Below are 11,301 nucleotides of genomic sequence, written 5' to 3'. Positions count from 1 at the left end.
CCGTTGCACTTTCACATGATTTTTACTTATTTTTTGGTCATTAGTTGTACCAATTCCGGAATTTTCCGGAATTGATTTCCGTTTAGACATTTTTGGCGTTTTTCATCTCGTTTCCATGGGCTGTACATCTTTATTTCAGAGTTGCTCTCCCCTTTCCTAAAGTACTTTGCTGTTTTATATGATTTTAAGTTATATTTTGGTTCTTGGTCATGGTAATTCCGGAATTTCCCGACTTGTTTTCCGTTTATACATTTTTGGCGTTTTAATTTTCTTTTCCATGGGCTGTACATCTTTATTTCAGAGTTGTTCTCCCCTTTCCGTCCGTTGCACTTTCACATGATTTTAACTTATCTTCTGGTCATTAGTTGTACCAATTCCGGAATTTTCCGGAATTGTTTTTCGTTTAGACATTTTTGGCGGTTTTCATCTCGTTTCCATGGGCTGTACATCTTTATTTCAGAGTTGCTCTCCCCTTTCCTCAAGTACTTTGCTGTTTTTATATGATTTTAAGTTATATTTTGGTTCTTGGTCATGGTAATTCCGGAATTTCCGGAATTGTTTTCCGTTTAGACATTTTTGGCGTTTCTCATCTCGTTTCCATGGGCTGTACATCTTTATTTCAGAGTTGCTCTCCCCTTTCCTCAAGTACTTTGGTTTCTTATATGATTTTAAGTTATATTTTGGTTCTTGGTCATGGTAATTCCGGAATTTCCCGAATTGTTTTCCGTTTATACATTTTTGGGGTTTCAATTTTCTTTCCCATGGGCTGTACATCTTTATTTCAGAGTTGCTCTCCCCTTTCCGTCCGTTGCACTTTCACATGATTTTAACTTATTTTTTGGTCATTAGTTGTACCAATTCCGGAATTTTCCGGAATTGATTTCCGTTTAGACATTTTTGGCGTTTTTCATCTCGTTTCCATGGGCTGTACATCTTTATTTCAGAGTTGCTCTCCCCTTTCCTCAAGTACTTTGCTGTTTTATATGATTTTAAGTTATATTTTGGTTCTTGGTCATGGTAATTCCGGAATTTCCCGAATTGTTTTCCGTTTATACATTTTTGGCGTTTTAATTTTCTTTTCAATGGGCTGTACATCTTTATTTCAGAGTTGCTCTCCCCTTTCCGTCCGTTGCACTTTCACATGATTTTAACTTATTTTCTGGTCATTAGTTGTACCAATTCCGAAATTTTCCGGAATTGATTTCCGTTTAGACATTTTTGGCGTTTTTCATCTCGTTTCCATGGGCTGTACATCTTTATTTCAGAGTTGCTCTCCCCTTTCCTCAAGTACTTTGCTGTTTTATATGATTTTAAGTTATATTTTGGTTCTTGGTCATGGTAATTCCGGAATTTCCCGAATTGTTTTCCGTTTATACATTTTTGGCGTTTTAATTTTCTTTTCAATGGGCTGTACATCTTTATTTCAGATTTTCTCTCCCCTTTCCGTCCGTTGCACTTTCACATGATTTTAACTTATTTTTTGGTCATTAGTTGTACCAATTCCGAAATTTTCCGGAATTGATTTCCGTTTAGACATTTTTGGCGTTTTTCATCTCGTTTCCATGGGCTGTACATCTTTATTTCAGAGTTGCTCTCCCCTTTCCTCAAGTACTTTGCTGTTTTATATGATTTTAAGTTATATTTTGGTTCTTGGTCATGGTAATTCCGGAATTTCCCGAATTGTTTTCCGTTTATAAATTTTTGGCGTTTTAATTTTCTTTTCCATGGGCTGTACATCTTTATTTCAGAGTTGCTCTCCCCTTTCCCCAAGTACTTTGCTGTTTAATAAGATTTTAAGTTTAATTTTGGTTCCTAGTCATGGTAATTCCGGAATTTTCCGGAATTGATTTCCGTTTAGACATTTTTGGCGTTTTTCATCTCGTTTCCATGGGCTGTACATCTTTATTTCAGAGTTGCTCTCCCCTTTCCTAAAGTACTTTGCTGTTTTATATGATTTTAAGTTATATTTTGGTTCTTGGTCATGGTAATTCCGGAATTTCCCGAATTGTTTTCCGTTTATACATTTTTGGCGTTTTAATTTTCTTTTCCATGGGCTGTACATCTTTATTTCAGAGTTTCTCTCCCCTTTCCGTCCGTTGCACTTTCACATGATTTTAACTTATCTTCTGGTCATTAGTTGTACCATTTCCGGAATTTTCCGGAATTGATTTCCGTTTAGACATTTTTGGCGTTTTAATTTTCTTCTCCATGGGCTGTACATCTTTATTTCAGAGTTGCTCTCCCCTTTCCTCAAGTACTTTGCTGTTTTATATGATTTTAAGTTATATTTTGGTTCTTGGTCATGGTAATTCCGGAATTTCCCGACTTGTTTTCCGTTTATACATTTTTGGCGTTTTAATTTTCTTTTGCAAGGGCTGTACATCTTTATTTCAGAGTTGTTCTCCCCTTTCCGTCCGTTGCACTTTCACATGATTTTTACTTATTTTTTGGTCATTAGTTGTACCAATTCCGGAATTTTCCGGAATTGATTTCCGTTTAGACATTTTTGGCGTTTTTCATCTCGTTTCCATGGGCTGTACATCTTTATTTCAGAGTTGCTCTCCCCTTTCCTCAAGTACTTTGCTGTTTTATATGATTTTAAGTTATATTTTGGTTCTTGGTCATGGTAATTCCGGAATTTCCCGAATTGTTTTCCGTTTATACATTTTTGGCGTTTTAATTTTCTTTTCCATGGGCTGTACATCTTTATTTCAGAGTTGCTCTCCCCTTTCCTCAAGTACTTTGCTGTTTAATATGATTTTAAGTTTAATTTTGGTTCCTAGTCATGGTAATTCCGGAATTTCCGGAATTGTTTTCCGTTTAGACATTTTTGGCGTTTCTCATCTCGTTTCCATGGGCTGTACATCTTTATTTCAGAGTTGCTCTCCCCTTTCTTAAATTACTTTGCTTTTTGATATGATTTTAAGTTATATTTTGGTTCTTGGTCATGGTAATTTCGGAATTTCTCGAAATGTTTTCCATTTAGACATTTTTGGCGTTTCTCATCTCGTTTCCATGGGCTGTACATCTTTATTTCAGAGTGGCTCTCCCCTTTTCCTCAGGTACTTTGCTGTATCTCTGGAGTTTTGTTTGCGAGTACAGTGTTCATTCCAGATATTTTATGCATGTCGCACAAAAAGTGTGGCATGTGCGCCAAGCGGGCACACAGTATTCCATGGGTTGATCTCTAAATTTCTGGCTTGTTTTCAGTTCGGTGTCCGGACACCGGGTTGGATATATGTACAATCACGATAAGAACAGGAAGATTTTAAGTGGAACTGCAGCATCATATTGAATTACAATTCATGCCACAAAAAAAATATAACAAATTGATCCTAGCACCCGTTTAAAAATCAAATGGTAGCCCCTAGGTTTTCTTGTTAAATTTATATTTCATTGTCTTTGCATTTTTTTTTTATTTGTAAAGTTTTACTGTTTGATGCAGTAGCTGTTTTTTTCTGTTACGTAAACGCAAGGTTTCGATGATGGGTTTTCACTGGATGTTATACAGGGTTTAAATTCGTTATGCACAGGATTTGGTGTACATATTGGAAGCATGATACTCCGTTGGCTTTTTATCAAATGGTCAAGGCTTTTTTGTCCAAAAGAATCAGTTATGTGCACATTTATGGGTGTTTGGTATACACTGGTTATCCTGTTATTCTGATATGATGTACAGCCCTGTTCACAAAGGGAAACCAGAAAAAATAGGCTATAGCTCATCACTGCACCACTCTAAACTATGAACGCAATTCTATTTTTATGACAGGTTAAATTGATCCAGCCGTTAAATTTTTAAAAGAATTATATGCATAAATTTTTGGAATAGAAGCAATGCGAAGTGAATAACCGACTTAAATTCAGTGTACTTGTTTCCTTTGAGTACATATTGATTGGCTATTAACAAAATAAAAAAGTAAGTTTCATTCATTTTATTTGTAGTCATCAAGCAAACTTAACATTCAATATATATTTTCAAATGACTGCTAATTCATAAATTCATCACAAAATGCAAGACGAAAAAGAAACTGCTTTTTTTTTTTAGCTTACTACAATACTGAGACACATGTATAAATTTAAGTTATAAGTATTACAATTACTGCTAAAATAGTCAAACAAATGAAAAATGCTGAAAAAATTATCTTCATTTCAGCTAGATGGGCTACCTTGCAAGGTTAAAGAGTCCCATCTACCAGAGGCTGACTAGTTAAGGCGCCAGTAGTTCGCCTTCACCCAACCTCCGTCTGTCAACACAGTTCCCCACGAGAAGGTGGAGTTGCACTTAGTTGACGGAGGCTATGAAAAGCATGCCTTATAAGGAGCATTTTATAGGATTTGGGAGCCTACTTCCCAAATCCAATCCTTGGCAATATAACAACCATTCTGGAACCAAAAAATAAAATAAAAATTTAATGCTTAAGTATGAAAAAATCTGTTCCTGAGAATACCCTTGCTATCCTTAAAAAAGGCTAGTTTTAATCATACAGGAAGCCAATTCAACATACATTGCAGTTTTTTTTTTATTCCCCCACTTTTGAATAAATGCATTTTTATAATGCTTAATTAACATTATAAATGTAAGACCAAGCTGTGATAAATGTACGAAGTTTATCAATCTAGTAGAAGAAAAGTGTAAAAGTAAAAGGAGCAACTTAGACAAAACAAATGTACCAATAAAAGTGATGTTAGCACCGGGGGTATTTGATTCTTGTGGAAATTGTAGCACGAACAAATGATACAAAATAAAACTACAATCATACATTTGCATTCCTTATATTATAACAGTATCCAACTTCACAAATATTTACAAATTATGTTCCATTTTCACCTTTATCTCATTTTTTTTAAAACCTGTCCAAAATTGAATTTGCAGTCACATTCAAAACTATTTCGATGTAGTATTATCCTACACTATAATCATATTCTAATATGGAACCAATTTCAGTTTAAGAAAATAATTTTCTTGATCAATATATTTTCAAAACTAGACAATTTTTATCAATTTGAATGTTCCCACAAATTTTACTTGTTTAAGCTCTCTGTTTATTAATCATAAAACATTTATGACAGGCTGGAGAATGACTGATGGTACATGCTTAGCACATTAAATACTTCTTCACACATTACTGTGAACATCATTCCCTACATGCAAATTCATTAAACATCTTTCAAGGCTGCAAGGAGTCTCTCAAATCCTCAGCTCATTCGAAGACTATTGACCTAAATACAAGTAAATAATTGCCAGAAACATATTTAGACTCGATCTTATTGAGCTGAATAATTACCAGAAACATATCTAGACAATCTTGCTGAGCTGCATAATTGCCAGAAACATATTTAGACTCGATCTTATTGAGCTGAATAATTGCCAAAACATGGACTAGATCTTGCTGAGCTGAATGATTGCCAGAAACATATTTACAGGTTACAAAAGAATGCTATAAAATGATCATATTTTTGTGTAGTGTTCAGAAACAGTGAGGAAGTTCCTTGCATGAACCAGCAACATAAGGTATTTTGATCCTAAAGGATAAATAATGTACAAAAATATCTTTTTTCCCCTTCTTTTTTATCTTTTGTTTCTTTTGCTTTTAACTTTTCTTAACTTTTTTGTCTTCATTCTGATCAATCTGTCAATTAATCACAAATGAACTCGTTCTTTGATCTTCAAGTTTATGCTCCAGTTGCCACTTGTTGACCTGTGGCTTCTGTCTATTGCTTTTGACCTGCAGTTAATTCCATTTCACTGCTTTTTGACCCACAGTGTGTTTTTCCGGTCATTGACTGAAAAAGATGAAAGAAATCAAATAGAAAAGAAAGAATATGAATATTTACTGCTGTAATCAACAAATAATGAAATAGTAAAAGTGCAAAAAAAAAGGACAATAACTCCTACTATAGCTTAATAGATTTGCATGAAAAATTAACAAATTCTGATAAACTTTATAGTTTTGGCGATATATATTCTTTGGCCAATCTGAAGCTTAAATAGCCTCTGGCAGCCATCTTGTTAAATCAAGCTGAACCAAAATCTTACAACATTTAAGTTGTCCCTTTTATTATTTCTGCCAAGAATGGTTGCTATTGGCTAAAAGAAAACAAAGATGTATAGTTTTCCGGTGGTAACTTCCAGTGGCCATAGCCACCCGATGAGCCACTGAAGCCCTACAAAAAGTGGATCCGTTGTAGAAAGCATTCAGGTCATTAACCCTATCAAGCTTCAAAACATTGGCACATGTAGTTTCAGGAGTTGATCTTTGAAAATTGGCCAAACAGGAGCTTCAATAGCCTCTAGCGACCATCTTATTTACCATATTTTGGTGTGTATTATGGGCACATTTTTACATAGAATTTTTTTTCCAGAACATTAGGGGTGTATTATGCATCAATATATAAGAATTGGCCACAAATAAAGGAATTTGCTATGCGAAAAGAGATTGCATAATGTAAACAAACTGGAAGTGAAATGTTACAGAAAGAAATTTTATCTGACCATGAAAAACATCTTTAAGTACTGAATTTTTAGTGATAATTTCTTCAAATTATATTTAAATGTCTTAATAACATGTTTTGAACAAATGTTATACATTATTTCCTTATAAAATGTCATGGTTCGAGATCTAAATGAAACAACTAAAAACCAAAAAGTAACAAAATTCTCTTTTGACAAACTCTCCTTATCAAATGCTTTTGCTGCAGAAAATTATTATGATACTTATTTTGTTTCTTACCACTTCCTTTCTTAAAAGTATGTTTTTAAATGAAAAATTGTGAAATTCGAGTTACAACCAAAACCAGAAATGTCCTATTTTCCTGACTTTCGATTTTGTTTTATAAGCCATTTCATACATCCTGTGTCAATTTTATCAAGATTCGAAATTAAAATTATTGATGTAGCTACTGATCTTAAAACAGTGTTTTAGCTTGCATATAACTTTCTTTCCTTCACATTTTCGAAGGAAATACTGCCTCAAAGTAAATAAATTGATGGATCAAGTGCAAAATATTCATCTTTTGTCTCACGAAATTTACTGCAATGTAAGTCTAAAAAAATTTTTTTCATATGTTTAAACCTTCAAAATTGCACTGCGCACAATACATAAATGTGTATTATACACACCAAAATATGGTAATCAAGCATAACCAAAAGTGGACTCTGCGTGTATTCTTTTTGCCAAGTTAGGTTAAATTTAATCTAGGGGTTTTCATGTATTTTTAGCAAAATGTGAATCGTTTACGGACAACAGACAACAGATGCAAAGTGAAAGCATTAACTAACAGGAACCTTTTGCCCAGGTGAACTAAAAAGGTAATGCCTCCAACATGGCTTCACAGATTTACATGAAAATTTGACAACAGATAGATCTTAACAGACTTGACATTTTGTCAAAATTTTGATAAACCTAATGATTTTGGGGAAATAATCCTTTGGGCTAGATGAGCTTAAAGGCATATATGATCTGTTCCATTGTACATTAGTAAACATACCTTCTGATGATACGACTTTATATATATTGGAGCTATCTTTAGTGATCTTTTCCCAAGGACAGACATCCACTGATTACCCCTGCCAAAGATAGATATGCCAAAGGCCTCACAAGAAATCCCCCAGATTTCTTGCAAGAAGTCTCCCTCTCATTCAGGGTTAAGTGCATGTGTGTTAGTAAGGGGTTAAATGTGAGTTACATTAGTTTTATGAGTATTTTTAGTACTTGTTAGGGTTGTTAGGGTTGAATGATATGGAAGACAAATTTGAATGGATTTTGAATATTTACTTCCCTCCCTAAAAGTCCCCAAAAAGGAAAAAATTAGAAAAAATCAGTTTCCGAATGTCCTGGGCTTCAGCTGGAAGTTTTGCTGTTCTGAGTAAAGCTGTTCTGAAATCACAAAAAGTTTGTCATAGAGATAAGCATATTAGAACAAGTAGATTTGCTATAAGTATTCAGTTGCTTTGAATTTAATTCCTATCTACCATTTCTTAACCACCATTTTTTTTTTGGCACATCAACAGTAATAACTAGGGATGTCAATGAGTACTTGAGTATTCCTTGACAAGTCTGAGAATCAAGTAGCATTCGAGTTACCTGGGTACTTTATAAAAAAAATCTTTCTCGTTTGGGTTTTTTCCCATCCTTGCCTTTTATATAAGAAACAGTGATAACCTTAACATAAAATAACATTTAAAAACTGGAGTTTCGATAATACCTTCAGACTTACCTGTATATACACTGTATATTTCTTCGTTCAATAATTATGATAATCATTGACTTGTATTTTTGATCTCATTCAAAGCCTCCAGAGGAGTTTTAATTAATGTTGTATGGTGTTATTTTTAACTTAAATGTGTGTTTCCTACATAACTTACTGTTTTCCTCTATTAGCCAATTTTACGAAGAATAACATAAATACAATTTATAAAATGAAAAAAAACTGGAACTGTTAATATTATCATAGCATTCTATTTTTAACATCATAGTCCAGCATTATCTAATATAAGAGATGTAGTGGGTCTTTGGTAATCCCTCATACCAAGGGAGTACTCAAGAAGTCATTCAAGACAACACTGACATCCCTAACCAGAAATCTATAAGAGTGATACCACAACATATGAAAAATAAATGAAGTCTGGTAAACAGTCAATTTTTCAGGGGTATAATAATAATTCTTAATAACCTTTACCTAGATTAATATAATTATACTTTTTTTATTTATATATATATTGAAAGCTTCAATGAGTATATCAGAATTAATAAGTCATAAAAAAAAACTGTCAAATACAAAATCAAGTTTGCTCCAATGATCAAATTTTCTCAAATATCTGATCTGTCATTTTACCTCAACCAAAGTGATTTTAGAGGAAATGTATTCGGAAAATTGTAAAATGTAGAGAACACTGTTCAATAACTCAAACAAAATTTGATAAATCAAAAAGGTGGTCAAAATACAAAATATAAAAGATATTTAAGAGGTAGTTGCATACATGCAGATGGAGAGATTCAAACAATGGACCACAGAAATACCTCACATAAAAGTGCTTATTTTTTTGGCAGATGCGCTAGATTTTTGGACAGTGTTTATGGTGATTCTTATAGGATTACCTAAAACTAATTTATTACTAACCTGACCAATAAGGAAGGACTGCATCACCTCTGTAATTACTGCAGTGAGGCTATTGTCTGTACATATATACATACAAGACATTCACAAAACTGCAAGAGGACAAAACAAAAAGCTAATGTTACTAGAAATTTGTGAGCAAGCTCACAAAGAATATAGCCCTCGCTTCAAATAGACTTTAAAAATGTTCATCCAACAATAATTATATTCCTTCATGACTATCTCCATATGAGACCTAACCTTCATATAAAATTACATATTGAACTCCCTTGAGAAGTTAGGCCAACAAGGTTTTACCATGTAAAACATTTCATTTGGATTATCTCCCTTTTGGAGAAATCTGAGAGTTAAAACATTCCTGCATCATGAAGTTTAATGGTCATCATGAACTTATGTATCCATCTGACCATGAAAACTGATTTGTTCAACTAGTAATAGAAAAGCAGAGGATGCTTACCCTATCAGTGCACCTGGTCCATGCTCATTTACTTTACTTAACATAATTTTGGTTATTTTATGTATGTTGTGTGTGTCTGTTTTCCATGCCTGGTCATCATTTAATTTTATTTTCATCAAGGCAGAATCCATTTTTAAAACAAGTACTGTACCTTCCATAAGCTGGGAAATACTTCAAATACATGTTCCAAAATGATACATGTATGTACTGTTAAGTGTTGACCTCCACATAAACAGCCTTTAGTTCTGTACCTGTAAAAAAAACATAAAATACATACACAATCAAATAATTCAAGCTGACAAAATTACACCTTATAAAATAACACACTGCTGGAAAATTCTTGATCTCTGTCAATTCTAAATGTTTAAAACTGTTATCTGGTAAAAGGGAAGATCTTCGGGATTGTTTTCAGGCTATTATTTGCCCCTTCTTGCCCAAACTTTGTGAAAAATTCAAGAGCAATGGCACTATACTATGTAAAAGATGAAACCGAAGCAGTGGTATAAGGGAGTAGTGACACCTCCGGAACCCCCATTGTAATCACCACTATGCAATTATCAATATAAAAATATCTACATGTCCTGGATATTAAAAATTATAAACACTAACAATAAAAGAATTGAGTAAAAGTAGAAACCTTCTACTAGGTGGTGATGACAAGTACAACAGATTGTTACATTACAACTGCATTTGGTAGCAATGTACTGAATTTAATTTTTTTTTCACCAATTTCTGTCTATGGCTTTCTAAACAGGGATCATAGATTTCTTTAACCATTAGTTCTTGTTCAACCTCCTTATTTTAAATCTGAATAGGAAGGATTCATAAAAACAAAATACTTTCTACTAGAGAGATGCAAGATTACTTACCTCTCGACCAATGTAAAGTATCTGTAATCGTGTTGTGATATATTGACCAGTATCCTCTGAGGGCCATGTTGAGAGGTTATATCACATTCAGCAGGGTACCTTGGTATGTAGTTAAGCCTTACTACATACAGAAGGGCAGTATCACTGAAATCTGTTAACTGTAATTTCAGTGAAGATAGCCAATCAATTAAGGCATTGTTTCTGCAGAAATCCTTCCTTGCTTTACTCAGGCAACATGATTTTCCCCCTCAAGCACAACATGGAAGATATAGCCTGCAGCAAATAAAAGTGAAGTGTAAGTGCATTTGTTTGTTTCACTGAATGACAACTCAAATATAGAAATATATATATAGAAATATAGAACATTTATCTTTTAGTACTAACTTTAATCTTAATTACTGTTTCCATTTGACAATTATCAAAACAAAAACTTGCTTTGTGAAAAGAAAATCAAAATATGTCTTGACAATATAGCCAAATACAAGTACAATATCACATACAATATGTACTCACATTTTACAGAACACTTCTAAGACTAATGTTAACTGATCTAACACAGTGACATGCTACGTATCTTCTCCATTTGTCTTTTTATCTTTATTTTTTCTTTTTATATATCTATTATCATCAGTTAACAATGTTTACTCTATTGTCTTAGTTCTGATCACAAATTTACTTGGTTTTTGACTTCCAAGTTCATGCTCCAGTATAGCCACTTGCTGACCTGAGGCTTATTTCAACTGCTTTTGACCTGCAGTTTATTCAATTTCACAACTACAGATTTCTTCCTGTTCTTTTTTTGTGTTCTTGTTGTCCCTTCTCATCATCAGATAAGCTTGTCAATTCTTATGTCACCAT

At 33.4% G+C, this 11,301-nt stretch overlaps 1 long non-coding RNA gene across 1 annotated transcript; it reads right to left on the bottom strand.

The window, feature by feature from the left end:
* Window positions 1-3,917: 3,917 nt before the first annotated feature.
* Window positions 3,918-11,301, bottom strand: LOC148610662 (uncharacterized). The gene is made up of 6 exons (XR_015924730.1): window positions 10,957-11,301; window positions 10,444-10,716; window positions 9,726-9,825; window positions 9,121-9,209; window positions 7,489-7,862; window positions 3,918-5,784 (listed from the first exon to the last, which is right to left on the bottom strand). It is a non-coding gene; the product is annotated as an uncharacterized LOC148610662 (long non-coding RNA).

This window comes from Perna viridis, chromosome 8, assembly GCF_037379345.1.
Source record: "Perna viridis isolate PV_CMFRI_1.1 ecotype Kerala chromosome 8, ASM3737934v1, whole genome shotgun sequence".
NCBI classification, from domain to species: domain Eukaryota; kingdom Metazoa; phylum Mollusca; class Bivalvia; order Mytilida; family Mytilidae; genus Perna; species Perna viridis.
The sequence above is the reverse complement of the archived record's forward strand: the minus strand, read 5'-3'. Positions and strand labels throughout refer to the sequence as shown.